Source organism: Anser cygnoides, chromosome 15, assembly GCF_040182565.1.
Source record: "Anser cygnoides isolate HZ-2024a breed goose chromosome 15, Taihu_goose_T2T_genome, whole genome shotgun sequence".
Classification (NCBI taxonomy): Eukaryota; Metazoa; Chordata; class Aves; order Anseriformes; family Anatidae; genus Anser; species Anser cygnoides.
In genome coordinates, this window is record NC_089887.1 from 9,737,083 (window position 1) to 9,752,215 (window position 15,133).

The 15,133-nt window shown below is 40.8% G+C and overlaps 1 protein-coding gene across 1 annotated transcript in view; it reads right to left on the reverse strand.

Annotated features, from left to right (window-relative positions):
• Positions 1-6,758, reverse strand: part of LOC106033457 (uncharacterized) — a 321,304-nt gene extending 314,546 nt beyond the window's left edge. The window contains exons 1-2 of the mRNA XM_066977945.1: positions 6,104-6,758; positions 5,424-5,557 (exon numbers count right to left, since the gene is read on the reverse strand). The gene's annotated coding sequence lies outside the window, so the exon portion shown is untranslated. The remainder of the gene's footprint in view (positions 1-5,423; positions 5,558-6,103) is intronic.
• Between the last annotated feature and the right edge of the window lie 8,375 nt (positions 6,759-15,133).

The following is a 15,133-nucleotide window of genomic DNA, read 5'->3' on the forward strand; positions in this document are numbered from 1 at the left end:
TATTTCCTGTAACAATAAGATTCCTGAAAGAAACGTGATGTTTGAGCTGATGATTTCATCTTTTCCACTGAAAATTAAACCATAATAGTTAGGCCAGGTTGTCCTCAGTGGCCAATCAAGATGCTGTGGCTTTACTGCCACAAATGCCTAAGCAATCTTCTGTGCTGCAGGAAAAAAATCATTCCTCTGCAAAGTAGTAAAACTTTTCCACATCCTCCCTAGGACACCATGATTTTTCTGCTCCTGCCAAGCCTGGAGGATGACAGTACTAGACAGGTTATCATCACCCTGTCAGAAATTCTTCAGGCTGCTGCTCTACTTCAACCCAGTTTTCAATAACCACAGCTCACCTTGCTCCCTGCCAAAGTCTTCCGCTGCTGGAACACAGTCATTGCCGACTGGCAGGATTGCTTCAAGGAGGGGAAAGGCTTTGCTAGATGTCTGCTGTGCATTTTCCCCCTTCACTTAAAAAGCAGATGCCATTTACTGACAGTTTCCTGTCAACAGGGGATGATGGGCAGGTTGCTTGTACTTCTTGAGAGAACAAGACCTGCAAATACCCACTCAAAACTTTAAAGAACCCATAAACCAAAAGGCTTAATGGTACCTCTTCAAATAGAAGGACAACTTAAGGCTAACTGCTCCATTAGCATGCAATACTAAAATAGATTTACATAAATAGAAAGTGCTTTGATTTTTAGCATTCTTTTTCTTCAAATCATTCCATGGCAGAGGAGTTGTGACCTTATTTAAGCACCCCTTGAACTAACAGCTTAAGAAATCTTTCAAACTCAAGTTTTATTTAGTTAGCTGAATCAAGGAACTTTCTCTGCAGCAGGGAGATCATCAAACATTTATTACAGGGTTTTGCTCAGTAATGAGTAGGTCTGGTGAGTAAGCACAGAAACCTTGGCTGGGTCTAAACTGTGCTGATACAGCCCACCCTGCAGAACAGACACATTTCTATATACACATATGTCATTTTTACGTATCACCAGGCCTTTAGTATTTACCATTGAGAGTGCTTTCCTACTGCCTTCTCAGGCAACAGGAAGACGCCTGAATATGAACCACCCTTGTTTCCCAACACCCCCCCTGGCAGGTTGCACGAGTTCTCAGCTGAGATCTTGCTTCAATTTCACCTCAAATCAAAGCCATGGGTGCACAGAGCATGTTCTGCACAGCACCCCTGCAGAGCCCTCGCAGGAACTTTCTGACTACAGGTATTCACCTTGTGTCAACCTTTTTAAAGGGAAAAAAAAACCACTTTCAGCAAGCAGGACAGCCTGTCATAAAACTCAAGAAATGAAGCCCTGATCTAGCAAACTGTATCCTTTCACGTGTTTCTTATTCACATAAATAGCCCCACTGAACTCAGTAAGAGCAACAGGATATATTAGGTAAGCGTCTGCAGCCTGTCAGGATCTGCTGAATGCTATGGAGCAAATGTCAGAGTATATGGTCTTCCCTGAACAACTCGAGTATTTCCAGAACTGAAAACAGCTTTAGGAACAGTATAAGTAAACAACAAAGAATATCCCTATTTGCAAAGTTTGAAGGATCACCGAATGCTTTAACTGATCTGCACACAAAGAGCTGGAGACATTCTCCTCAAGGACACAAGTATCACCTCAGCGTCCCTCCGCCATCTTGTTGGGAGCATTAGTCCCCACACCTGAGAGTGCAGAAATCTTTGGGAAATTTGCTTTCATGAGGAAAATATGGCATACTTTGAAGCCTGTCATTCTCCCAGCCATACCTATTAGACCATGAAAGACATAACCTGATTTTTTTCTGCCTAAGTTCCTGTCTGGATAATAGCAGAAAAACTTTGTAGGGAGAGGTAATCATTCTTGTACTATGATCTTCCTCACACATGCCTTGCTTTGCTCTCAGACAGAATCAGCAGCCTCCATATTGACTCACAAGGACTGGACGTAGCTTAGCTTGGCCTTCCCACCTCACACAACACACCAGCTCCAAAGCTGAGGTTATACCAGCGGCCATCTTGTCAAACACAGCCACGCTGCGGGAAGAACAGGAAACACCCATTTGTGGCACCTTAAAGGCTGCTGTTAATGGTTCTAGGTGTTGTTACATGTCTGAGGAGGAGCATCCAGACCCACATGTGTCCCTAGATCACTGAAAGAAAGTGGCTTGACTGCCGCAGACACAGTGCCCTCTGGAGCCCCCTGTGTGCGTCTGCCCTCACCCGGCCCACAGCAGCTGAAATCAATCCCAGCCAGCTCCACAGCTCTGCAAACTACAGGGGATAAACCCACTGCACCCCAAAACCTTACCCACTGCAGCAGGGCTCCAAGAAGGTCAGGAGAAAACCCCCCCGAGGCACATAGGTGACCTGACCATGCCACACACCCTGCCCACAGTCCCACACTGCCCACTGCCTCGAGGGAGGAGCTATTTGCACCCACGGTGAAGAGGCAGGAAGTAGAGACTGGGGAGTGGAAAGGCGATGTTTAATCGTGTTCATGAGTTTTCTCAATACTCAAATCAGTAACTGGAAGTTTGTGCTGACTGGTATTAAGTTAAACTTCCCCACTGGAGGCTGCTCTGCCTGTGACACAGGGAGAGCTGGCAGGCAGCCATGTCACCATGCTACCACCTCCCTCCCAGCACTGGCTCTTCTCCTGTTTCTACACATAAAGGTTTAGGTTGGAAGGGACCTCTGAAGGCCACCTTCTCCAACTCCACTGCTCAGGCAGGGCCATCTAGAGCTGCTTGCCCAGGACTATGTCCAGGCAGCTTTTGGATCTCCAGGGAGAGAGACTCCACAGCTTCTCTGAGCAACTTGTGCCAGTTCAGTCACCCTGGCAATAAAAATACATTTCCTCACATAGCTCCTGTGTTTCAGTTTGTGCCCATTGTCTCTTGTCCTGTCACCAGCCCCACTGAAAAGATCCTGGCACTCTCCCCTCAGGTGCACCCAGCTGCCTGGCATTCGGCCTTGCACAAAGCACCCTGCAAGTGCCCAAGGCTGAAGCCAGACAGCTGTCTGGCCAGTGCAACTGGGATAGCATCCAGAAGATGAATGCTAATGTATCATGTTTGCTTCAGATTAAAGCATTAATTATTGCCCTTCTATAGCCATAAGAATCCCACAAAGATTTACTTTCTTCCCATATTCCCATTAAACAAATTTGGTGTTAGTCTCCAGTTATTCATTTGCAGAAGCAAACCCACCAGTGAGCTAACACAGCAATTTTACACATTAACTCCAAATCTCTTACTTTTTTTTTTTCCCCTTCTCTAACTGCTAAGAAAAATGAAAAGTCAATGGTATAAAGGTACTGTTACCTAGGCACTGAAGGGGGGGGAGCATGGATGAGACATGGAGAACATGCCCATATCAGGAGCAACATGATTTGAGATCAGATCCTGCACCTAAAAATGCCTCATCAGTAGCCTGAAAATAAAAGTGACCTAGAGCCGCTTACAGGAATTTTATTTCTTTGCTCAAAAACAGGAGCCTCTGAAGGAGCCAACTCACAGCAAACACGAAATTTAAAAGATGTCTGGTTTGGAAACAGTGAGTGGCTTGCCTGTAGCACTGTTTCTAATCATCTGAGAAAAAAAAAAAAATCCTAATTCATATATATATATATATATATAAACATAAACATAAGAAAATGTTTGCTAGTCTTTCAGTGCTTCTCCAATGCATTGGAATATGTTGGGTTATGGTTAATAAAACTGCCCCAGTACCTGGTATGATTAATGCTGATTACTCCGAAGAACAGGATGAGCACAAAGAAAGAAACATTAGCCTTATTTTAAAACAAGGATTATATTCAAGAAGATTAAATCAGCAGACAGAAGCCTGGCAAGTAACTACATAGTCCCATTTAAGCACTTAAATTCTTTTCTTGTTTCCTTTAAGTCCTAAGCACACAAACACATGAAATTTAGGCATGTGCTGAACAAGTTTCTTAAACTAAACCCTAAAGAACTTCAGTGAAAACACCTGGAAGTGAAAGCTACCAGCTAAAAAGCTTTCTCTATTAGTGAGATAATGAAGTAGTTGGCAGTTAGTCTTACCTGGATCCCGGGAAGAACCCCCCTAGAAGTACCAAAGTCTGATGCCATTCATTGCTACAAGTGTAGCAAGTGCCCTGCCTACATGGGGCAGAAGAGCAGTAAAAACTGTGTGGGAAGCTGGCTCATGCAGAGACCACAACAGGCTTTCTCCGGGGCAGCTGTATACCTATATATATATATATATATTAATATATATATATTAGTTATAAAATATATATAGTTGCTCTCCAGCAACTTCTTGCTATTTGAATCTCACTTTGAATCTCTTGTTTTACAGCCCAGGCTGAGATATGGACTACTAGAGGTACAGTAGCACCAGCTTAGATATACCCACATGGACTACCACTGGTGAAACACTAACATACGTTGTCCACATAGGGCACAGGTTCTGGCAGTTCACACAACAGCACAGCATGCAACGCAGCACGTCAAGTGCCTGTTCCTTCTGGGAGCACCTTCGAGTCTCACCAAACAGAATAGAGGATGTTTTGTCCAATAATTTAACTCTGATTTAAAATTTTATCTTTATCCGCCTCTGATACATTTCCTCTACTACTCAGACTACCACGAGTAGAAAAGCACAGCTGAGTTAAAGGGAACAGTGCTACCAAGGCTCACTGATGTACTTCTTACAGACAGTCTCAAGATGAGTGACTCAATAGGCTGTAAAATAAATTGGGATAGTATCAGAAAGTAATTTAATAAGCATTACCTATTGCATTATGGATTTAAAATTTTTCCCTCTAAATGCAATCACAGCATTAGAGCTGGGTATTTTGACAACTTCCGAAAACTCTGCCAAAGCCATTGGAAATACAGGCTTCATATCTGAAAGGCAAGGAATAATATCTTAGAAAAAAACTGATCCACACAGCAGGTGGAAGTTCTACTCTATCCTCAAATGGTTCATACATTATTTTCAGCAGAATATGAAGATCATGATGGGGGAAGTCAGGAGGAAGGCAGACAGAATATCCAAATTTACATGTTTCTCATCATTTTTTTCTCAGAAAAACCACAAATTTTCTCAGCCCTGCAAAGCCCAGTAGTTTGTTACAGGCTCTTCATTGCTTTCTAACTCATCTTCATTCAGACAGAGCAAACTCCTGGAGCAAAACAAAAAAAGCACACAAGGCTATCATTCTGTTTTTGCAAGAGGTGTTAAACCTTGTCCCTTTAGGGGGAAACTAATTCTCTATCTCTATTCTCTACATACAGGGCCCAATACCAACGAACAACATGACAAAAACTGGGAGCGAACACAGTTATTGCTCCAGTGGTGCCAGCTACACCTGCTCCCACACTCACGAGCACAGAGGCACAGCTCTCTCCTCAAAAATAACAAAGCACTTGGCAGGAGAACTTACCTCAAGGTGCAGCAGAGGGGCTCACCATCTCGTCTTCTGCAAACTCAGCTTGTGTTTCAGTCTTCCAAGTTAAAGTCTTTCATCAGAAGGCCCAGCCAGAAAGCCCCTCATCACACTGCTGCTGCCCCTGTAAACTTAATCAGCAGGGCTCAGTAAGCCAGATTATTTAAAAAGTGAGGCAGAGGAGAGCACAGGTGACAGCTCTCTGAAATATTTATCAACAGTCATGTTATTGCCATCAGGATAGGCCCACAGCGTATTGCGGAGACATCTGAGTTCCCTAAAACCAGTTGCCTTCCATGCTAGTAGCTGTTTAACCATGGTGTTATGAAGGTCAGCCCTGACTACTATGTCTTATTTTTTTATTATCTTTTTCCTGTGCTGTGTTCAACACTGTGGCAGCTAGTCATTATCTGTCTCTCCTAGCTTCATGTTTAAAAACACCTTCTTAAGCTGCTGGGATCCCTTCTCCAACTCTAGCAGGGAGGAGTGACCTGGATCTGAATGATTTCCTACCCTCCAAATGAGTGCTTCAAGTAATAAAGGTGGAACTGGCTGTAAAGGAGCAGAAAATGTTTCAGGGAAAAACAGAAAGGTATGATTTATGTCCTAACTTGGAAAAGGGAAAAAAAATCCAAGCCTTCATGCTATTTTAGAGATCTGGAAAACACCTAGTTTACCTGACAGATTTCCCCTGGGGAGGCTGAAGGATGGAGCAGTGAATTTCTGCAAGGAGAGATTGTTTCTCCCAGTTGCAGACATACATGAAGAACCGCATTGGCTGCCAGCAGTGCCAGGTGTATCCCATATCCACCTGAATTTCACAGATTAGACAGCTGGCCTGCATAAACATCACCTTTCAAGAGAACGACTTCCTTGTTCTGCAGAAAATCTGCAGAATGTTCTGGATTCTCTGGTTAGAGCCATTTGAATCGACATTTCATTTTCAGGAGAAACACTGGGCAATTTGAGAGTTCTTTCTGGTACCAAATGAGATGGAAAGAGACAAAAACCATAAAAATCCAGTTAAATGAAATTTCCAGAATTTTTATAGGCAAAACCAAACCTTTTTTTTTTCTAAACTGAAAGTTCTTGTTCCATTTTTTTATTTTTACCATTACTCTAAGAAACTTACTTTAGATGATATAGTATAATAAAATAAAAATGTTATTTAGAACTGACTCTCTCAGTATGCTGCTTTATTTCCAGTCTTTTAAAATATGTTTTTACTGCTATAAGCACTTTCTCATTAATATAGTTCATCACAAATTTCTTAGATTCTTATCGCCAGTGTTAACCTGAGTATTTAGCTCCTACAAAAAAAAAAAAAAAAAAAAAACGATTACATGTCATAAAGTCAGAAAGTATTTTCATCTGGAATATAAATGGAAGTAACCTTTCCAAACAGAATATATTAACATATGCTGGAAAATCCATTGGTTATTCCAAGACCTCTTTCTTTCAGTCTTTAATCACTAAAGCCATCACTTTAGAGTCAGTTTTACAAATGACAAAAAAAAAATAGCTGTCACGTGAACGCATTTTTTTTCTCGATCCAGACAAGGTCTTGCAAATTTGTTATGTTTGATAAGTTATTTTTTAAGCAGAAACATCATCCCAGTCCCTAAAATGATAAACAAATCTGATTCTTCAGAGTACCATTAAGCTCATTGCAAATGAAATAATCCTTGTCTGAGAGGTACAAATATGCAGATGGCTTCTCCCTATTTTATATTATTCTTTCAAACAGATGGAAATTAGAAGGAACCGGAAACTGAGAACTATCCCCAGGCAAGACTTGCAAGACCTTGAAGAACGCGAAGAAACACATCTGTTGCTCTCCTCCTCTTGTGATATGGAGAACAAAGCTGATACACTACACCTTAAAAAGGGCTCCTGTAAGGAGAAAGGAAAATATTTAACATTTACTTTAAGGAAGTAAGTTGTCAAACACTCGGGAGACCTGTATCATCCTGTTGTTTTAAAGAGCAGATCTCTCTGCTCCATCTAAAATCAATAAAGTCAACTTCCTGCCTTTAGGACAAGTTGCAAAACTAAGGATTTCAGTGCATGACATGCTTTCTTTCAGTTCCTTTTCCCCAGATACCAGAAGCACCATGCCATCTTCTTGAACGTACATCTAAAAGCTTTCTCCCTCAGAGTCCAAGCGACGAGGGGTGTGGATCCGCTAGCAGAGAGCAGCTACCTAGGGAACGGGCACTGCACTGTTCAGTGACTGAGGTCAGGTTCAGTGACTGAGTGGTGTAGGTCTTGACCATTTGCATCTCAGTGGCCATCATATAGACTATGTACAGCTGAATTTCCAAACATCTTTTATCTGTCCAGTCCATTTAGACTGTAAACCCTTTGGACTTCAGGTAGGAACATTTTATTATAGAAGTAATGGTTAGAACGATAGGCATGAGAGCTTCAGCTTGGCTTTCAGAAAGCCTTCACACTTCAGCTAATAAGTAAAAACTATATCAGACAATGTCCAGATCATTTAGCACTAAAAAATTCCAGATTTCCAGTATGCCCTGAAAGACAGAGATTGAAAACTTCCCTGCTCTTGACAAAATCTTTTTTTCTGAAACACGGTAATATCAGAGGAGTTTGGAATCTGGGACTGTTACGTACTTTATAGCTGTGGAGCAAGTGAATATAATGGACTCTTGGGGTGTGAAGAATGGTGAAATGACTAACTGATTGTCAGTTGTACATTCTGATGTTAAATCTAATTATTAAAGAAAATACTACAGCAAATATGATTAAAATGACAAAGGGAATTAGAATTTACTCAGTGAGTTTTGTTAAGCAAAGAATGATTTTAGATGCAGCTCTTGGCTATAATCACCAGAACTAGAGCTGGAGTTTTGATACTCTCTGAGAGAGAGAGGCTGAAACAGATGAAAAAAACACGAAACAAGGGAGCATCAGAAAGGTTCTGCAGAATTGTAGCAAATTCATAAAAGAGCTGGAAGCTGTAGTTCACAGGTCTCTAATCCACACCTCTGATGTCTCTAACAAAATGAACCTGGAGAGAAAGGAAGATGAAAGACAACAATAGAATTCAGTTCTTCTTCAAAAATGTAGTTTGCGAATTGTTTAACACTTGTGCATAAAACTCATCTGCCTCTGTGAACCACAGCTGGGAAAGGTGGAGTTGCTGGTAGAAGGAAGGCTGCATACTAATGGTGCTGTTCCTACAATAAATGCCCAGGTTGATTTGAAGAGCATACAGCTTCACATACAGCTCTCCTTATGCCCAGATTAATAATCAAAACTAGGTTAGACACGGAATTTGGGCTCCATTTATGCCAGGAACTAAGAATTCCCATTCTTGACCCCACCAGCTTTGTGCAGGTCAGAGAAAGCAGTTCCCTTTGAATCACCCTTGACCTTACCAGTGTTCAACATCACAACGTTCACACTGAGGCTGCATCCTTCATCAACATCTCTGTGGCGAGGATCTGCAATGGTCTGAACAAAACTGGTCACGACCAGTAAATACAGGCCATTGTCCAGCCTTATCTAATGTTGGATCTGAAGCACATGGAAGAGAACCCAGCAGTCTAAGGGCGCATCTATGTCTACAGTCTGAATACTGAATGTTTTGTTTTTAAGAGTTATGAGTCACACAAAATGTAATCAATGCAACTCATTTGCCCCAGTAATAGCACAGCAATAGCACATAGTACAGAGGAAGTTTGATTTGGAACAGAAATCTATGTGTTTATACAGATCAAGACAGAGGTATTATTTCCTATACAAAAAATAATGAATGCAATAATCACAGACAGCACTCACTAACAGAAAGAGCACAGGCTCATTGACCTAGCAATAAGCTCAGGCAGGGCTTTATGGATGGAGTTTTTCACTAATTAGTTTGATGGAAAACAGAAATGTTGCACAGCACAATGAGGAATAAAACTTAAACAACCAAATATGTTTGTGCCCTCTTTTATCTTCTCTGCTCCTTCCTCTCCCTATTTACATAGTTGATAATTAAATGACTGAAGAGTATAAAAAAAAAAAAGAGGAAGCCTTCTAATTGTGTAGGCCATCTTTTTATTGAAAAGCTGAGGTTTTTCAGTATTATTTTTTTTCCCCTCCTGTAGAAGATCTGTCTACATAGTTCAAGTGCAACAGAAACACACCTGAAGACTGAAGCTGTATTTACATACAAGTCCCCAGCTGAGTCTGGACCTATGCAACAAGCATTTTGCAGGGGTATGGCTGCCGTCTTCTGGAGAGATCACACTTGTAGCCTGGGAATGGGAGTTTTGACCACCCAATGCCCTTGTGGCAAAGCATGCAGGAAAAACAGCAGCTCATTTATGAAGTAGCCATCTGTTCCCTATATTTAAGACACAGCAGGGTGAGTTGGTACCAGCTTCCAATGACCAGAGATTCTCATTTTAGAATGTTAGAATCCTATTGTAACCATTTATTTAGGTACCTGAAAATGCAAACAGATGTTTATTGGATATTTTCAAAAGCATGTAATTATGTAATTTATATCAAAACCCTCTGAAATAGTGTCCTGGCTTGTCTAAATCCTTTTAGAAATTCCAATTTTTAGGCGATTAAATATCTTTAAACATTGGCCTTCAGTGTTCCAGGAAGCCTAGTTGGAGAGAAAGATAACAGCTCTTATTTTAAGGAAGATTAGGAAAAATGACAGTGTGTGACAGCAGAGCATCCAGCTAAGGTGATGATCACCACTGGGCTAAACATGTCCTAGAAGTCCCTTACTCTCTTATAACAAGAGGAAAAAAGAAAAAGTGAGCAAATAAAGATCAGCTAGGAGTCCAGACTGACTATCAGTAATGAGAAGTGCCCGTCAAGATTAAGCAGTTAAATGTATTGATTATTCATGTTTAATGAAGTACAGGATAAATCCGTTGTGATTTTATTTTGGGTTTTGTGATGTACACGCGAATCAGATTCAATACTGGTGATATTAATCATCCTGTCCTCCCCCAAGAGCTGTATCTGTTGACATTCCACTGTTACTTAATGTATTGTCTCTCTGTTTTTTGCTATTTCTCCCTTCTGCAGTGTTGTACTTCTGCAGTATATGATGTACAGAGGAAGATATTTGTTTTGTCTTTCCCACAGTACCTGGACTGCTCTGTACACATGGGTCCTAGTGCAGAATCAGAACCTCTATGAGACGAAGCCCTACCTCATAGAGCTGGAAGTTACTAACAGACAAATGACAGTTAACTTCCTAAAACACCAGATCTCTTTCTGGTCGTCTTCTACCCTGGTGCTCACCAAAAACAAAAAGCATTGAAAACAAAATTGTCACTTCACAAATTCTATCTGTACAATAAGAAGTGGAATTCGTGGTCTTCCTTCCCAACCTTTGGTCAGTGCTCACTGCTCAGAACAACCAAGGCATCAGTTATGCCATTCCTGCACCTGGGCCACAGAGAGACAAGAAAAAAATTACTGAATAAATGTAAAAATAAAAACCTAAGCTCCAGAGAATGCTCAAAGGATGGTACTGTGCTCTCACTGTTGTCGTGTGGAGAGAATTTGTTTTGCCAAGAGATGAGTTTGGTATTTACAAGATGACGGTACCCCACGCCTCTTGAAGTGAGCACTGTAAGATGTGGCCCTGGCCCCTTCAACTCACAGCTGCCTCCATCAGCTGGAATTACAAAGTCTGGAAAGAGTAACATTGGTCACTCAGAATTGTGCAAAAATGTGTATCAATAGTGAGAAATGAAAATGAGATGATATCTTTTAAAAGTAAATTTGGGGCATTTATCTATTTATTCAGGAAATTCAGTGTGTTCAAGATTCCAGCAGACATGGTGAAGACTTATCCCTGCGATACCCTGGACATGGTGAGTGACAAGTCCATCCCTGGGGATGCAGACTGACCAGAAGGTTGGAAATCTGGGCACACCGAAAGCCAAGCACTAGGAGGAGATTGGGCTCCTTCAGGAAAGAATAAAAAGAAATAATATCAAATGCAAAATTATACAAATCTGTAAAATTTCCAGCTTGTGGGCGGCACAGGAAATTAAAATGATGCATTGGTGTCTGCAGGCATGCAAAAGTTTTGGAAAGATGGTAGGAATAATCAGCAAGACAGCTGATGAGTGACATTGCAGAAAGAATTACATGACTGCAAATAGGACTTACACAGATATAAAAATGAAAACCAACGTGTACTTTTTTTTGTGTGTGTGAAGTTCTGACTATCGTATGTTACTAATTCCACATCTGGTCAAGATGGCTAGAGATATCACTGCTGGACCATTTTACTGAGCTTTGTATGAGTATGCATAGCCACGTGAATCCTTATTGATACTGCAAAGCTCCTTACAGAGCTTGTTCTGAAGCTGACACTTACTAGTTAAGGTTGGGTTTTCCTTTCCTTACGCCAGAAAAAACAACAGAGTCACCCTTGTACTCGTACTCTGCAATCGCACTGAGCCTCCCAAAGGATAACAGTGCATACAGCTGGAGTGCAGAATAGAAGGGAAACACCATTTCTGATTTTAAATGCATAATCAAATTTGCATCCAATTTCCATGCTTACTAAAGCAAAATAATTTGTTTCTCTCTGCACATGAAGAGTTTCACTCCTCTAGTAACACAGAGGGCTGTTTCAGTCAGGCTGGGAATCACAGGTGCTGGTTAAAATCTGTCGGGCATGTCCTGATGGCAGAAAATAAGCTATGCAGGACCCAAGTCTGTAGCTGTGCATTTGATGAACTTTTTGAGCTTGTCTGCCTAAGAGAGATCATCCACATCTGTCACCCACCAAGTGCAGCAAGGAAAGGGGAGACAAAGGCATGGGAAGCATCCCTCTCAGAAGGAGCAAACCCTGAAGAAGAACATGAACGTGCTTCCTACTTTAACACAGCAAACAGTAGAGACCATAAAACCAAAATAGTCTGTTTTCCTGTGGTTTACTTAAGTGTCTATTATTTTCTTTCATGGCTAATAGTAGGAAGTGAGAAGTTGATGCTCGTTTACCAAATGCAATGCAGCATTAAATAAATAAATAAAAGTAGCCATAGTCACTGTGATAAGAGATCTGTGAAGAAACTGGAGTCTTCATGATGGGGATTTAATTATTTTAGTATCGACAAGAATGAGAATTAAAGGAGGAATCAACAGGCTGACTTCCACAGGCAGTAAAAAACAGGTTTATCTTTCACTGTTTATTGAGCTCTTAGATATGACAAATTCAATAATGGTCTGGTGGGTGTTTAGTGCTTTATGATAATATATCACTGGGCTTAAAGTAATCATGGTTTTAGGCTATGAAGGTAACAAATAAGACTTCAGACAGCATCATGTTGTTAAGCTCAAATATTCCCAGAAAGATGGTAGGAGGGGAGGGGGGAGAACAAGGGAAAAGAAGTGATATTTAAAGCAAACAGAGTAAATAATACAATCACGTTGATCCCAGTAATAGCAAACAGTTAAAAGTGATAATGGAAGTTACTGAAGTAAAGCAACAACATATCAAATACAGACAGAAAGCAATTACAAAAGGTATAATAGAAAATTGAAAGGACAAGCTAGCTGATGTAAAAAGCTCACAAAAGCTCTGTAAAACATTCAAGGGGAAAAAGTTGCACCTGCTAATAATAATCCACAAAGGCTCAGGGAATGCTAATTAGCAAAGAGCTGCTCTTTGTGTGTACAAAGACGGACGGGCCTGTTCCAGGTTTAAACAACTGAATGACAGAGATTAAACTCATCGTTGTTCTTTTAAAAGTTAAAAAAAATCACAGAGTTCTGGCATCAGCCAGTAATGCACCAGAAATAGATTTACTGGATTTTCAGAGATTTTCTAAGGCCACCAATCTATCTGTAAGGAAAACATGACTTAATGCACATTACATGGACCCACCACTCAGCGTGATTTGAGCCAACACCGCTGTGCACAACTCGGGAAATCTGATCGCCTTCAGGCTTTGTCTACCCTTCTCATTTTATTGCACCTACCTTTGCAACAAACTCGGTTTAAATTACTTGCAGACTGGAAAAAAAAATAGAAATACAGATACCATACAAAGTAGGGAATACTGAATAGGAGACAAAATCGTCACAGGGTTCAATTATATGTTCAGTCTCAGCTTTCATAGATGAGTCACTTACATGTCTAGCAGGATTTTGAAAGGCAGTTTACCTTCAAAATCCTCACTGTCTGTTTTCTTAGCACAGGGCTGAGGAGGGTGCTCACTGCTTATTATGACAGCTGTTTCTGTCCGAAGAACAGAAATGCACAAGGACAGCAGCAGGAATCAAGTTGTGGTCAAAGATACAGGGTCTGGATGGGTGATGCTGAAGGCCCCCAGTGTTCCCTTTCTGTTTTCATAGTGTAGACATATTTGCCACTAGAAATCAAAATCAACACCATGGTAGTGAACTGCCAAAGCAGAGGGTGTTCTGTCTGATCCTGCTGTCAGCCTTGGCTAAACTCATTTTATTTTCTTTCTTTAGTGGAATAGAGAAGCTTGCAAGGATCATACCTATCAACTATGTAAAAAGCAGCCTGCAAGGAGGTGGGGAGCCCCATCCTGCACATCAGTGCATAAAGCAGCAACGCTCATTTCAGAGATTTCCTCCTGAAATCCCATCCTCTGCAGGCAGAGGAACACCAAGCTGGCTGACCCATCAGGTACTTCACCCCGTTCTGCCCCAAAGAGATCTGCAGAGCTAATCTCACTGTACATTATCTTTTTTCCCCAACGTGATTGTAATTTAAAAAAATGAACACTTAACCCCAGGGATCTGTTGACAAATACGTATATTACTAAATAGTACCACTTAGCAAATATTGAAACTTAGACTTAAAAAATACAGGCAACAAGGACTATTGTAAAGAAACCTGTGCTTCTCTACCCTTGCTGAAAAGGCTCATTCCCCCATTTTTAGTATTCATTCTCTTGCATGTGTTTTTTTTTTAAATTGCTGCATTTTTACTTAACAACATTGTTGCTTATGCAGCAAAAATACTTTTTGGAATCTGACTTCATCTGACAGCCGTAATAAAGAGAATGCTTTAGAAATTAAGCTGAATCATCTATACGGAAATTGTAAAACTCAGTATTAATGATCCATTTCATTCTTAAACAATAGAATTCTGTGCATCACTGATGAGACAGCCAAATATACCTAATATTCATCGTTGCTTTAAAAAGAAAAGTAACATGCAATGCTACCTTCATCCAGAAGGCCTTATTCTCCCTTCCAAGATTCAGATGTTTGCCTGTATTCAGCTCTCTATGCAAGTGAATTGACTGTTCTTTCACTATTATGCCTGCAAAAAAGAATACAAAACAATGAGCCTCGAGTGTTTCCTAGTAAGAGTCAACATCTAAATGTTAGTCCCACTTTGCATGTATTAATAGAAATAAATTAAAGCTGCAACAATGAAAACAGAAGCTGCTTTAACTGACATTTTCAGTAGGAAATACTGCAAAGGCCAGTCCAGCTCTTACTGAAGTCTTGCTTTTAAGAGCACAAAATCAACTGCAAACCTTAGCCGTGCAGAGCCAGCAATACCTACAAACTCAATTCAGAAGAGTGCAGAAGGTAGTTCTAAACTGAACCCCACTGTTTCTGCACTGAAAAGCCCAGAAATACGGTCACGCAGAATAAATATTGTGTAGACCTGCATGCTGTTACACCAGCCCTGGGGCTGTGGGAAGAAGGGCTGTGAGAACTGCAGA